Source organism: Prosopis cineraria, unplaced genomic scaffold, assembly GCF_029017545.1.
Source record: "Prosopis cineraria cultivar Desert tree isolate PC_DT_omini unplaced genomic scaffold, ASM2901754v1 PC2, whole genome shotgun sequence".
Taxonomy (NCBI): Eukaryota; Viridiplantae; Streptophyta; class Magnoliopsida; order Fabales; family Fabaceae; genus Prosopis; species Prosopis cineraria.
The window spans coordinates 1190696-1205568 of NW_026555333.1; positions in this window are offsets into that span (position 1 = coordinate 1190696).

Sequence of the window (14873 nt, forward strand, 5' to 3'; positions counted from 1 at the left end):
CAAGGTGAGTGAAATTTAATATACTAATATCAAGATTTTGTTATAAGATAAATAATTTATAGAAGATACATATATCTTAATTTAATTAGAAACAAACACATTAAGTATATAAAGTTAAATATATAAATTTTTTCCAAACTTTAATTATTTCATACTATTAAATATCATTTAAACATAAAAAAATGGCCAATACTTTGTTTAAAAAAAATCAATACTCTACTATATTGCCAATACTTTGGCATTCGGCCTAATATTATTAGGGGAGGTTTCTCTCCTCTTCCTTCCCATCCTCTCCCCCTTCTTTTCATAGTGTCTAAAAAATATATCAAAGTTATTAAATTATCCAATTTTGATCTCTTATAGAATATGTTATTTTTTTATCATATTTTAAATTATTAATATTAAATTTTAGCAATTTAAGTTTTATTATTTATATTTTTTATAATTTAACATTTAATAATAAGTTTATAGGATATCAAATATGAATTATCTAAATCTTAATCCAATGGTTAGAAAGGGAAAAGAATGAGAAAGAAAGGGAGAGAATTTTCCAAAAAATTTGTCTCACAGCTATCAAATATGTAGGATAGGTTAAAAAAGATTCTGACCAAATAGACCTGAGTCTATATGATAAGTAAAAGGTTTAAAAACTGCATAAGTATTTTTTTTTAATAACTCAAGTCTGAACGTACCTAAAGTTTGATTTGGTTTGAAAGCCTATTTAAAAATTTAGTTAAAAATAAGCCTTTTAAATAGGTTTATATATTTATTTTAAATGTCTTAGATATGATTTAAGGCAATTAAAGTCTATATTTATATACCATAATTTACCAATTCTAATGTATATTAGGGAAAACAACAATCAAATAGGCTTGAACCTATTCTATATTTATTTTTTTAATAACTCAGGTCTGAACGTACCTAAACCTTAATTTGGTTTAAAAGCCTATTTAAAAATCTAATTAAAAATAAGCATTTTAAATAGGTTTACATATTCATTGTAAACATCTCAAATATGATTTAAGACAATTAAAGTCTATATTTATATATCATAATTTATCAATTCTAATGTATATTAGGAAAAACAACAATCGAGGACCACTGACTAAAATTTATATCAATTAAAGATCAATTATTGTTAAAACTTGAATGGATACTTGTTGATAAACAAGCTCGAATAGACTGTTATTAATTTAGAATGAGTTATTGTTAAAACTTGAATAGATACTTGACAAATATCCATTTAAGTTTTGACAATAATTAATTCTTGACTTATATAAATTTTGGTTAATGGTCCTTGATTGCTATTTTATCTATATAATAATTAATATGACTTATCATCTACAACATAAAAGTAAAGCAACAACATTCAATAAAAAAGTCCAGCATAATTTAAAACATAACTAAAAATAAATGGTAAAATTAATGTGTATATAATATATTACATAATATGTGTGTAGGTTGGCCTATTAAATTTGTAGGTTAGGCATAATCTATTTAACTAAAAAAGCTTAATCAAATGTTTGAATTTGGTTTGAGCCTGTTTAGTAAATAGACTATGTTGGGCTTGAAATAGATCAGGTTATCAAGAGTCTAGCCTATTTTTGTTCCTTACCTGTGAGATATTTTGTGTGAAAAAAAAAACAAGAAGAGGAGGAGAGAAACCTCTCCCAACATTATCCATGTTCAATCCGAAAAGAAAAACACTTATAACATGTGTAATGATGAATAGATGTCCTTATCTTTTGGTTATAAAAGCTTCACAGATCACTAATTTAGCATATGTAAAATCTCTCAATTATTTGCTATCAAAATCCACAAAATACGGTTGACATCGCGCATCATGTAACATCCCAATTTAAATTTTAATAGTTAATTTAGGTTAATAGAAATTTAAAAAAAAATAATATTTAGAGGTAAGAAAATTAGTAGAAAATGATTATTAAATCTAATTTACGATATAATTCTAAATTAAAAAAAATTAAAAAAATAATAAATTTATAAAAAAAATTAATTAATTAAAAAAAATTATTAAATTATTATTATAATAAAAAAGGGGAAAAGGTATGCCAAAAAAAAAAGGAAGAAGAAGAAGAAAAAGAATTTGCTTTCGGCGCCGCATGAATAGTAAATATAAAATAATAATAAAAAAAAGGGGAGAGAGAGAAGAAGAAATAATAAAAAAATGTGTGGGGCCCACTGAATTTTTATAAAACTCACCCATTTCCTTTCATTTCTTCAATTCCTTTCCTGCGTGCGAGCTGAGGCGGAGAGAAGCGAGTTGCCGGTGTGAAATATCTAAATTTTTAAGGTAAGAGTTTTTAATAGGATATTTAGGGTGTGATTTTAAGCTTTTCAAGACTAAGTAAGTGTTCTAAAATTTTTTCTTAATCATCCTTTTTCTTTGGTTTCTGAGTTTGTAGTGGTAGAAAATTTAAGATCTGGAAGAGGGATGAATTTATGTTGAATAAATATAATTTTTGAGGTTGTCAGTAGTATAATAAATGTTCTAGAGTATAAATTTATTGATGATCTTTGAATCTGTGGCTTATGGATCAAATTCTAAACTAGATCTGAAAATATATGTTGATTTATTGAGGTTTAGATGATTATTTGGGATGAGAAATGAATTATTATGGTTATAGGATTATGATTCTAAGCTAGAGACTTAATTTTTAATTTTTGGGTATTTTAGGTACGAATTTATAAAATAAAAAGAAAATTTTGATAATAGAAATTAATTTAGAAGTTGATTTTTAGATTATTAATGTTTATTGATAATTAAAAGAGGAGTTAAAAATTTTACTTAATAATATTAACTATAGATTTGTATTAAGATTGAAATTAGGAATTATATTATATTTTTAATTCTATTATTAGAATTATTTTATTAGTTTCAAAAATTGAAACTAATATTTATAAATAATATGTTATTTTGTAGATTGTATTACTGGTGAAGATTGTGGTGAGAGAGAAATTTTAAGGAATAATTTATTGAAAAAGCCACAAGGTAACCATGCTTTTAATTTGTGATTAGTGTTACTTCATGTTAATTGGGTGATTATTGAGAAAATTATGAATTTTGTAATATTGTATAATTGTGCAATATTATTATGAATTTGTTTAATTATTGTGGGAGGTGTTGGGAGACTTGCTGTTATTGTTGTATTTATGTGCCACGTGGTACGCCCCTATTGGAGCTCAATAGGTGGTTTGTAAGGGCTCGGGCTAATCTACCTTTGGCCGGGTAATTTAGCACCGAGTGAGGGCTACGGCTCGAGGTTAATGGAGGGATATAAGGATGGTTGTTTATGTGTATTGTATTATTTTTATATTTATTGAAATTATATTATTTTTAATTCTCACTTAGTAAACACACACTAACTGTTTGTATACACTATCATAAATTGGCTTTGGTTACTGGGACTTTTGAGTCTCATTATGTGGTTAACAATTTTCAGGAGAAAGCCACGAGTGACACGTGGAGGAGTCCCAGAGGCTTAGTGGTATAGATCCACTGTCTCTTTTGGGTATTTAATTTATGATTTATAATGTGTTATATTGCCAATATTAGGACTTTTTTTTATTGTCAATTATATGAATATATAAATGTAATCATGCCTTTCAAACTATTTCTATTTTTGGTACAATTTGGATGACTGTAATTTTAATATTTGGTTTACTTTGGATTGGTTAAAATGGCATGATTATAAGGCCAAATAACTGGCTTGTGTTGAAAATTTATTAAATTGCTTATTTTACTTGTTGGGAGTATAAGGATGGACAAATGTGATTTAGTTTACTTGTTGGGAGTATAAGGATGGACAAATGTGATTTAGCCTAATGGCATGTGGGAGGTAAAAATTTATCTGAAATATTAATTATAAAATATTTTATATTGAAATTATTGATATAAAAATGTGTTGGGTGGCTGTAACCCAACTATGGTTGAGTTAAATTATTTAAAAAAAAAATTTGGTGTGTTACACATCATACTGTATACAATATTCTTCAATGGGAGCGATCCCCTGAGAAATCCCTGAAGAAGAAGAATAACGATATGGAAGAACAAGAATTAATCAAAGCTACCTAAAAAAAAACAGCAGGCTAAAATCATGCACTCTTTGGCTTTGCCAGATAAGCCTTAACTCTAAAACTCTTACCTGACTAAGTAAACCAGCTAGCCAACAACGCCCTGACCTTTCAAATGCCAACTAATTAAGCTACAAAACTAAGGCCGTTATTATAATATAAAATTTGACAAAAATGAAAAAAAAAGGTAAAAAAACATCCCAAATCAATAAATAGCAAACTAACATATAAAACTCATGCTAATAAATCACACTTTTGAATATCAGTAATTTATTTTAAACTTTACATAATACATTAAAAAATAGGTCTAATTATGATATTAAATTGATGAGAAAAAAGCCCCCGTAAAGACACAAAAATCTACCATTAGAGGGGGTTCAACTATTTAGATCGAGATTTTAACTTCACAACATAAGACAATGCTACAGAATATTGAAGGTGTGCACCTTATAATTATGTTACACTTTGCTTGTTAAGGGAAAAAAAATACAAATCACTTAGTAGACTTCACTTCAAAATACATGATCTGTACTAAGGCTGAGCAACGGGGGGGACAAACTAGCCCATGGGACTATCCATAGCCCATCCCGTTTTGCATAAAATAGGAAGGGCCAACCCATACCCTACTAGCCCATTTCAACTAGTTTGAAAACGGGCTGGGTAGACCACGTACAGGTCTAGGCAGGTTGACCAACCCATTTTGTGTATATAGCCTTTTTTAATTAAAAAAATCAACCAGTGTTTTACGCTCCTAATTTAAATCAATAGCCCATTTTCAATTAGAAATCAATGGAATTTTTTTAAAATCCTAATTAAAAGAAAGAGATGAATGAGAAGAAAACTTGTACCAATTCTAGTAACATTTATGTGAAAAAACAAAAAGAAAAAGAAAAAGTGAAAAGATAAGGAAGAAACAGTCTTAAGCTATTCCGGCCAATCCAATATGCCATTTTTTTAGGAAAAAAAGAGCATAAAAGAATTAAGAGGAAGAGTAGAAATTCAAGATACTTTGTTTGAATCTAATAAGAAATCCATAAGTGAAAACATTAAAATATATTCCAAATACAATACCCAATAAAATTTTTAATCATTCAAATTCATCACAACAAAAAACCTTTCAAATTCAAACCCCACATTCTTTCAAAGCTTAGGTTCAGGCAGATTCGATACTACAGACAGCCACATGCAATAGAGCTTTCCAGCGAACATGGCGACAAAGATGTGTAGACTCCATGATGCAGGCTTAATCTCTACTACATAACCGACGGTGTAGCCCTTAGACTCAAAGATCTAATTTAGGGGATGACCGCAGCAATGGTCTTGACAGTGTAGGCATAAGAAGAAGACTAAAGCTTGACTTACCAACTGACCATCGACTAACCGAAGAGTGCTCAAGGGACAATAATGGTGACTAGATCTGGACGAGACTTAAGTGGTTGAGACTTGAGAGCTGAGAGACAAGCACGAGGCATGAGCAACACTAGAGAGATGACAGAGACAAGGGGAGCAACAAGAAATAGCGACGATGAGGGGATAAGAGTCTTCACTGAGGATTGAAGAAGAGGCAGAGACAAGTACGAGCGATGGCCATAGAATGATAGATAGGGATAAGAAATGTTTGTGCGTGCGAGCGAGGTTAAGAGACCTGAAGTTGAAGCAAGATTTTTGAGAGGCAGAGATGAGAACGCATTGTATAAGGAAGGATGGGAAACACAATTTGTTTTTTGATATAAACCTATAAACGGGCTGGGACGGTTAGCCCGAGGGGTAACCCGTAGCCCATCCCACCCATTCACATTAAGAACGAGCTAGCCCATAAAATTAGCCCCCTCCCATTTATTTCTTTTAATGGGTTTGTTTTAGCCTGCCCATTTAATCCAGGTGCAGACGGATTGTGTGGATTATGAGTTGTCTGCTCACCCCTAGTTTGTATCATAAGACACCTTTAACTACCTTATTGAAATCAATGAAAGGTAATTAAGTTATTAATTTTATTTAAAAACATGATAAACTTTCAATTTTATTTGTATTTTGTAACAACCCTCCGCTCACCCCGCCTACCCGAGGTCTTTTGCGGCGCTGGACACTCTCCCCCCAGGCCCCACAACAGGGCAACCTCACCCCTTACGGTGAGCATTAGGAGAAAAAGGCTTCCCCGCAGTAGTATGCGGATTATTCCCCTTTTTTTTAATACGTTTTCCCTTTTCTTTTATTATAATAATAATTTAATAATTTATTTTTTATTTATTTATTTATTTTAATTTTTTTTAATTTTTTTTTAATTTTTTTTAGAATTATATCCTAAGTTAGATTTAATAATCATCTCCTGCTAATTTTCTTACCTCTAAATATTATTTATTTTTTTTTAAATTTCTATTAACCCAAATTAACTATTAAAATTTAAATTGGGATGTTACAATTTACTTGACTCAATGGTATCAGACTTCGCCTCAACTTCGTTAAGGTGGTAGAGGTTGGAGGTTCGAGTCTGGGGAGGTTTCAAAAGACCCCGTGAGGGTGGGGTGAGAAATAACCACTGTACCACCAGTGGGAAAGCCGGCAATCATGTGGTGACATGTGTGTTGTCCAGCGCCTGGAAAAGACCCTGGAGAGGCAGTGGTGACCCAGGAGGGCTGTTACATAAAAGGCGCCTTTTAATGTAATAGCCCTCCGCTCACCCCGCCTACCCGAGGTCTTTTGTGGTGCTAGACACTCTCCCCCCAGGCCCCACAACAGGGCGACCCCACCCCTTACGGTGAGCATCAGGAGACAAAGGTTTTCCTGTAGTAGTATGCGGATTATTCCCCTTGCGGAGAGCCTCCCCAGACTCGAACCTCCAACCTCTACCACCTTAACAAAGTTGAGGCAAAGTCTGGTACCATTGAATCAGTGGTTATTCCTCACCCCACCCTCACGGGGGTCTTTTGGAACCTCCCCAGACTCGAACCTCCAACCTCTACCACCTTAACGAAGTTGAGGCGAAGTCTGGTACCATTGAGTCTGACCTAGGAGGGCTGTTACATATTTAAATGAAAAATTACGTTTATTATATCTCATTCTTTTTTCATAGTTAATGAGTTTAATAGAATTAGTATTGAAAAAATAATTAATACTCTATAAAGTATCTTATATTAAGGATTAAATAATCCTTCTAAAAAATTTCATATAGATATATGCGTGTCCAATTGAAAAAATGGACGGAAAACAAATGATTAAGTTGTTACTAATTAAGAAATCAAATAGAACATTCCAAAGAAGAAAGCATAGTTATAGTTAACTTTTGTTGCATCACAAACATCACAAATTTTTATGGGTAGGCATGTTTGATTTACTTTTCAATTGAGATTGGAGTAGTCCAAATCTCTATTGAGAGGTAAAACTCTTATTGACTCGTTTGATGTGTATTTTTGCAGTTGGCAAAGAAGTAGTACCTCTTGGATAATAAACTTCCATGATGTAAAAAGATAAATAAATCCATATATAAATTTTAACATAAAAAAATTATAGGTTTAAATTATTGATCATTGACGATAGAAACCGATCTCATTTAAAATATTGAGGATAAGGGCAGTCTCCTCTAAACTAGATTGTTGCACATATGACTATATGAGAGTTAGAATTTAAACTGTGAATCAACTGCTAAAATGACAAGAACTCATATTACTCCTAGTACTTGTGAAATTAGAAATAGTTTCTTTAAAAAGGGTGTAACAGAATTCAGTGATTTACATAAATTTGAGATGAGTTTACTTGTTCACCACTTTGTGAACAAAGCAGTTGGTATTATTTTTAACTTTTTTATATTTACAAAGAACTGCTTTTACGAAGTAGTTAGTTTATCATGTCATTGTAAGAAAATTAAAGACATTCAAATGAGGAAAGAAGTGTGTCCAAAAAAAAAACAGAGAGAAAAGAGGGAGGTGGGGGTCCTCGAATTTTAATGAGAAGGTCCACCCAGCGTCAACATTATGGACAATTAGACAGGGTCACAGTTATAATGGAAAAAGGTTTCGACTTAATAACCCACTAACCACAATATTAATAAAATATTATTTGGGCACAGCACTGCACTTTCATCAATTCATCTCCCCTTCCACCAACATCAAATCAAATCATCCCCGTAAGCCATATATGATTGTTGCCCGCATTCATTTTCACATGTCCTTCTATAATGCAGTTAAATTTTTTCCATATTTTTTATTCTATACTCGTTAAAGAAATTGAAAACCCATAATAATGTTCACGATTCATTCCAAATTCTATACAGATATCCAGCGCCCGCTCTGATTAATGAATGATGACCTGTATTAGAGATAATAAGATCCAACATTGAAAACAACTTCTAAAGCCAAAAGTTATTTACTTTTTAACCCTGGCCCATATAAATATGACCATACTAGGAATCCGTTATTGCAATTACAAGGAGGGCGAAAAAAATAAAATGTTGGCAAGGATGGAAAATAAATTGATATAGAAAGTTGGCAAGGAAAACAATCTCTTAAAAAAACAGCATTTTATGCCGCAGCTGATGGGATTCGGATCAAGCTAAGGCAAAGTGTAACATCCTAAAAATTTTAAGACTCAAATTTATTAGAAAAAAAATAGTCAATCTTTTAACATGTCTAATTTTTAATTTGACCATTGGATCTTTTTGAAATTTGGTACACTTATATTATCCTTTGAATGTGACGTGTGAGCTTTAAAATCACTTCAATCGGAGGTCAAATGACGGAATGGCACCTCCTGGAAGTTGGCCCAGGAGGGCTGTCATGACAGCAATAAATTACTGTCATGACAGCATCTTTTTATTCCATTTTCGTCTAACTTGCTTCCGTGCGCTATAGGTAGAGCCTATAATTATTTTTAAGGTTTTAAATGATTTATTTCTTAAGTTGGTTAGAGGATCAACTCCTTAACCACACTTAGTTTGTTTGAATTATGTGATTTTTGGATAACACTCGGGGCAAGTGTTACATTTGGTATCAGTTTTAGGTTTATGATTCCTTTTTCCTACTTGGCACCTTAAATACATTACTTTTATGCTCTTTCCCTTCTACCACTAACCTAGACTAATATGGTTTTTCTTTCTCTGGCTTGTTCCTTTAGGAGGGGAGAAAGGTCCGTACGCTTGTGGCCGTACACCTTTCAGTTCTAATATGGCTCGAAGGGGAAGGGGTAGATCGAGGAATGAGGAACGACCACCACCTCTACCTCCTCCACCTCCACCTCCGCCTCCACCTCTACCACCACCACAGGGGACAGATGCAGTCATGGCTAGGCTGCTTGAAGTTATGGTGGATATACAGCAAAATCTTAGAAGTCATACTGTTCCAGATCAGCATGTTGACCTAAGTGCTGGGCAGGGATCTTCTAGTACTATGGGAGCTCATACACCAGTTGTTAATAATCGAGAGGATGACATATCTGAACCTTGGAAGGAATTCTCTCGCTCTAATCCGACTACATATGATGGTAGTATGCTTGATGGGAAAGCTGAGGAGTGGTTGGATCGGATGGAGCAGTTATTTACTGTTGTGAGGTGTACATCTGAGCAGAAGGTTATCTTGGCTATGATGCAGCTTGTTGGTGAAGCCAAGCATTGGTGGGATTTTGTTAAGCCCACAGATGGAAGATCTATGTCTTGGGATGAATTTAAAGAAAGATTTTATGATTTTCACTTTCCGCCAGCTTTCAGAGATGAGAAAGAGGCAGAGTTTCATGCATTTCAGCAGGGGGACTTAGACGAGGAGACTTTTATAAGAAAATTCAATCAGCTGTCTAAGTTCTCAACATATCTGAAGGCTTCTAATGATAGCAAGTGGAAAGCAAAGAGGTTATTAGAAAAGATGAGGCCAGAATACCGCCAGCAGCTATCTTTGTTAGGCGAGGCGACATATGATGAGATGTGCAATCGTCTGAGGATTGCCGCTCGTCGAGGCCGAGACACAGAGAGTAACCGGAGTAGGGATACACGAGGTCGATTTTCTTTTGGGTTAGCTCCTACTGGTGGTGTATCTAAGAGAATGGGTTTTAGCTCTGGTTCTTCTTATAATGGCTCCTTTAGAATCGGGTCTTCTTCTACTTCTAGTAATCGAAATTTAAATAGGGGTTCAAGATTTCAAGGTAATCGGGGTGGTAATATGAGATCTGGGGGTTCTCGTTTCTCTGGGAATGCTCCAGCACGTTCTTCACAGACCAGTCAAGCCCCAATTCTAAGTACAGCGAGGTCACCTTGCAATAGATGTGGTAGGGTTCATTTTGGTCGCTGCTTTGCTTGTTACAAGTGTGGAAAGTTAGGCCATCTGATCCGTGACTGCCCTGATTTACATGAGAGCTCGGACCGGAGGAACGTGATTCCTGGTAGAGTGTATACAGTATCTCAGGAGGAGGCTAGGAAGTCATCGAATCTAATCACTGGTATGGTTTCTATCTGTGGCCTCGATTTAGAAGCTTTGTTTGATTGTGGTGCGACGCATTCTTTTATTTCTGCCGAGCGCTTAGATAGAATGGCTATGCCTGTTGACTAGTTGCCCCATGATATAGAAGTTTCCTCTACTTCTGGTTTAGTTGGTCGATCCAGTATGGTATGTAGGACTAAGATGACTTTTAATAGGCAATTGACTTGGGTAAATATGATCAAATTACCTATGCAAGGAATTGATTTAATTATTGGTATGGATTGGTTGACAGCTTATGGTGCTGTCTTGGATTATGTGGCTAAGACAGTGACTTTGGTAGAAGTACCGGAGGTGATCAAGGAATACCCTGGTCATTCTTGTTTTCTTTCTTCTTTGTAAGTTGAAAGGTTGATTGAGCAGGGTTGTGAGGCTTACGTGGTAGTGCTCGCTACCCAAGGGTCTGAGACAGGTATAGTGGATGAAATTGAGGTTGTTAGGGAGTTCCCAGAGGTGTTTTCTGAGGATGTATCAGGATTACCTCTAGAACGTGAGGTTGAATTCTCGATTGACCTGGTACCGGGGACTCAACCAATTTCAAAGGCTCCCTATAGAATGGCTCCTTCAGAGTTAGCTGAGTTGAAGAAGCAACTTAAGGAGCTGTTAAATAAGGGATTTATTAGACCTAGTGTTTCTCCTTGGGGATCTCCTGTCTTATTTGTGAAGAAGAAGGATGGTAGTTTAAGATTGTGTATCGATTACAGGCAGTTGAATAAGGTTACGGTGAAGAACAAGTACCCACTGCCTCGCATCGATGATCTCTTAGATCAGTTGGTTGGTGCCAAGATTTTCTCTAAAATTGATTTACGTTCAGGGTACCATCAGCTAAGAGTTAGTGAGAAGGATGTGGCAAAGACTGCTTTCAGGACTCGATATGGTCATTATGAGTTTTTGGTTATGCCATTCGGGTTGACTAATGCGCCTGCGGTTTTCATGGACTATATGAACCACATTTTTCACCTTTCTTGGATCAGTTTGTGGTAGTTTTTATTGACGATATACTGATCTACTCTAAAGATGAGGAGCAGCATGCCAGACACTTGAAGACTGTCCTAAGGTTTCTGCGAGATCATAAGCTATATGCCAAGCTCAGTAAGTGCGAGTTTTGGATGAAAGAGGTTAGGTTCTTGGGACATATCATGTCGGCAAATGGTATTGCAGTTGATCCATATAAAGTTGAAGTAGTCATGCAATGGGAGAGACCAAAATCGATAACTGAGATCCGTAGTTTTCTGGGATTAGCAGGTTACTACCGGCGTTTTATCAAAGGTTTCTCTCAGATTTCTATGCCTTTGACTAGACTCACAAGGAAGGATAGGCCATTTATCTGGGATGATAAGTGCGAGACAGCTTTTCTTGAGTTGAAAGAAAGGTTAACAACAGCTCCAATGTTGGTGATTTCGGATCCTCAAAAGCCCTATGATGTGCATACTGATGCCTCTCATAAGGGTCTTGGTTGTGTTCTAATGCAAGATGAGAGAGCAGTGGCATATGCATCTAGACAACTTAGACCGTATGAGGAAAATTATCCAACACATGATCTCGAGTTGGCTGCGGTGGTCTTTGCGTTAAAGATCTGGCGTCATTATCTTTATGGAACAGAGTTCAGGGTCATGAGCGATCATAAAAGTCTCAAGTACCTGGTAGATCAAAAAGAGCTGAATATGAGACAGAGACGTTGGATGGAGTTTCTTAAAGATTATAATTTTAAATTTAAGTATCATCCGGGGAAAGCAAATGTGGTAGCAGATGCTCTTAGTCGCAAGACCTTACATGTAGCCTATTTAATGGTTCGGGAGCATAAATTGATGGAATCTTTGGTTGAAATTTCTTTGGGTATGACTGAGTTCTCTTTGAATGGTCTTAATACTATGGTTATTTCTAATGAATTTTGGAAAGAGATACGAGATGCTCAGCTTCAAGATCCGATTTTGTTAAAAATAAGTCAAGACATCGAGAATGGTGAGATAATGGACTATTGGTTTAGTGATGATGGGTATGTGGTTTTCAAGGATAGGGTGTGTATTCCTAACAATGAGTCTATTCGAAAGAAATTGTTGGATGAGGCACATCGAAGTAGCTACACCCTTCATCCCGGTGCTACTAAGATGTATCATGACATGCAGCGTCATTGGTGGTGGCCAGGCATGAAAAAGGATGTCACAGAGTATGTTAGTAAGTGTTTGACCTGTCAGAAGGTCAAGATAGAGCACCAAAAGCCATCGGGGTTATTACAGCCTTTGGAGATTCCTAAATGGAAATGGGAGAGTATTTCAATGGATTTTGTATCTGGTTTGCCGAGGACCCAGGCTAGTTTTGACTCTATCTGGGTAATTGTAGATCGTTTGACTAAGTCAGCACATTTCTTACCGGTCAAGACCACCTATACGGTTGATAGGTATGCTGAAATCTACATTAAGGAAATTGTGCGACTACATGGGGTACCGAGGGATATTGTTTCAGACCGTGATCCTCGGTTTACATCGAATTTATGGCAAGCTATGCAAAGGGCTATGGGTACAGATATGAAATTCAGTACGTCTTATCATCCACAAACGGATGGACAAACTGAGCGGACGATCCAGACATTAGAGGATATGTTGAGGTCATGTGCCCTAGAGCTTCAGGGAAGCTGGGATAAGCATTTACCTCTGGCAGAGTTTGCTTATAATAACAGTTATCATGCCAGTATTCAAATGGCTCCTTATAAAGCATTGTATGGAAGACGATGCAGATCGCCTCTTTGTTAGTATGAGTTGAGTGAGAGGACAATGATGGGACCGGATGTGGTAGATGAGACCACAGAAAAAATAAAATTGATCCAACAAAAACTTCTTACAGCACAGAGTAGACAGAAAAGTTATGCAGATAATCGTCGTAAGGACTTGTCTTTTGAGGTTGGGGATCATGTTTTTCTCAAAGTTTCCCCATTGACGGGCGTTGGACGCTCAATTCGGGCTAAAAAGTTATCTCCTCGATATATGGGTCCTTTTGAGGTTTTGAAGAAAGTTGGGCCGGTGGCTTATCAGTTGGCATTGCCGCCTCAGTTAGCGGGTCTACACAACGTGTTTCATGTGTCACAATTGAAGAAGTACCAGCCAGACCCGTCGCATGTGATAGAACCTGAGGAGGTTGAAATTCAAGAGAATTTAACCTACCGGACTGAACCAGATCGTATGTGGATGCTAAGGATAAGCAATTCAGAAATAAGACAATCCGGTTGGTAAAAGTGATTTGGAAAGGGACAGCTCCGGGAGATGCAACTTGGGAGACTGAGGATCAAATGAGGAAGGAATATCCACAGTTGTTTCCCTAGGTATGTTTATCTCTTTGGTTCATGTATTAGCTTGGATTTTGGGGACAAAATCCTTTTTAAAGGAGGGGAGAATGTAACATCCTAAAAATTTTAAGACTCAAATTTATTAAAAAAAAATAGTCAATCTTTTAACATGTCTAATTTTTAATTCGACCGTTGGATCTTTTTGAAATTTGGTACACTTATATTATCCTTTGAATGTGACGTGTGAGCTTTAAAATCACTTCAATCGGAGGTCAAATGACGGAATGGCGCCTCCTGGAAGTTGGCCCAGGAGGGCTGTCATGACAGCAATAAATTACTGTCATGACAGCATCTTTTTATTCCATTTTTGTCTAACTTACTTCCGTGTGCTATAGGTAGAGCCTATAATTATTTTTAAGGTTTTAAATGATTTATTTCTTAAGTTGGTTAGAGGATCAACCCCTTAACCACACTTAGTTTGTTTGAATTATGTGATTTTTGGATAACACTCGGGGCAAGTGTTACACAAAGTCTATCTTTTTGCGTGTGTAGGGGTATGGGACTTGTAGATAATTGAAGGGTTTCACTACCTATGATGGTTTGAGAATTGAAAGGGAAAAGGAGCGCATAAAATAAGAACAGCCACCCAATGCCTACTCCAACGAGATGGATGTCCTGTGTCCTGTCTGACCCTAAACATATTCGTTCCAATATTCCACGGCCGCACCCTATGGCATCGCTTCCTAGCACTCACATTCACTATCAACATGCGATTATTTAGTTATAGTTTAAATAGTAGCACGCATTATGAATATAAAAAATTATAAAAAATTAATATTAAATTAGGACCATTCAAGTTAAATTTGAACTATACATATTGATAATAAACCATTATACAGAAAATTTATTAAAATTTTTATAATTTTTATTTGAATAAATTTAAAATAAAAATAAAAATAAAAACTTTAAATCTGAAAAATCCAGATTTCATAAGGGTGATGAGTTTTATTATTCTCATCCCCTTGACGAGCATTGAAACTTGATCC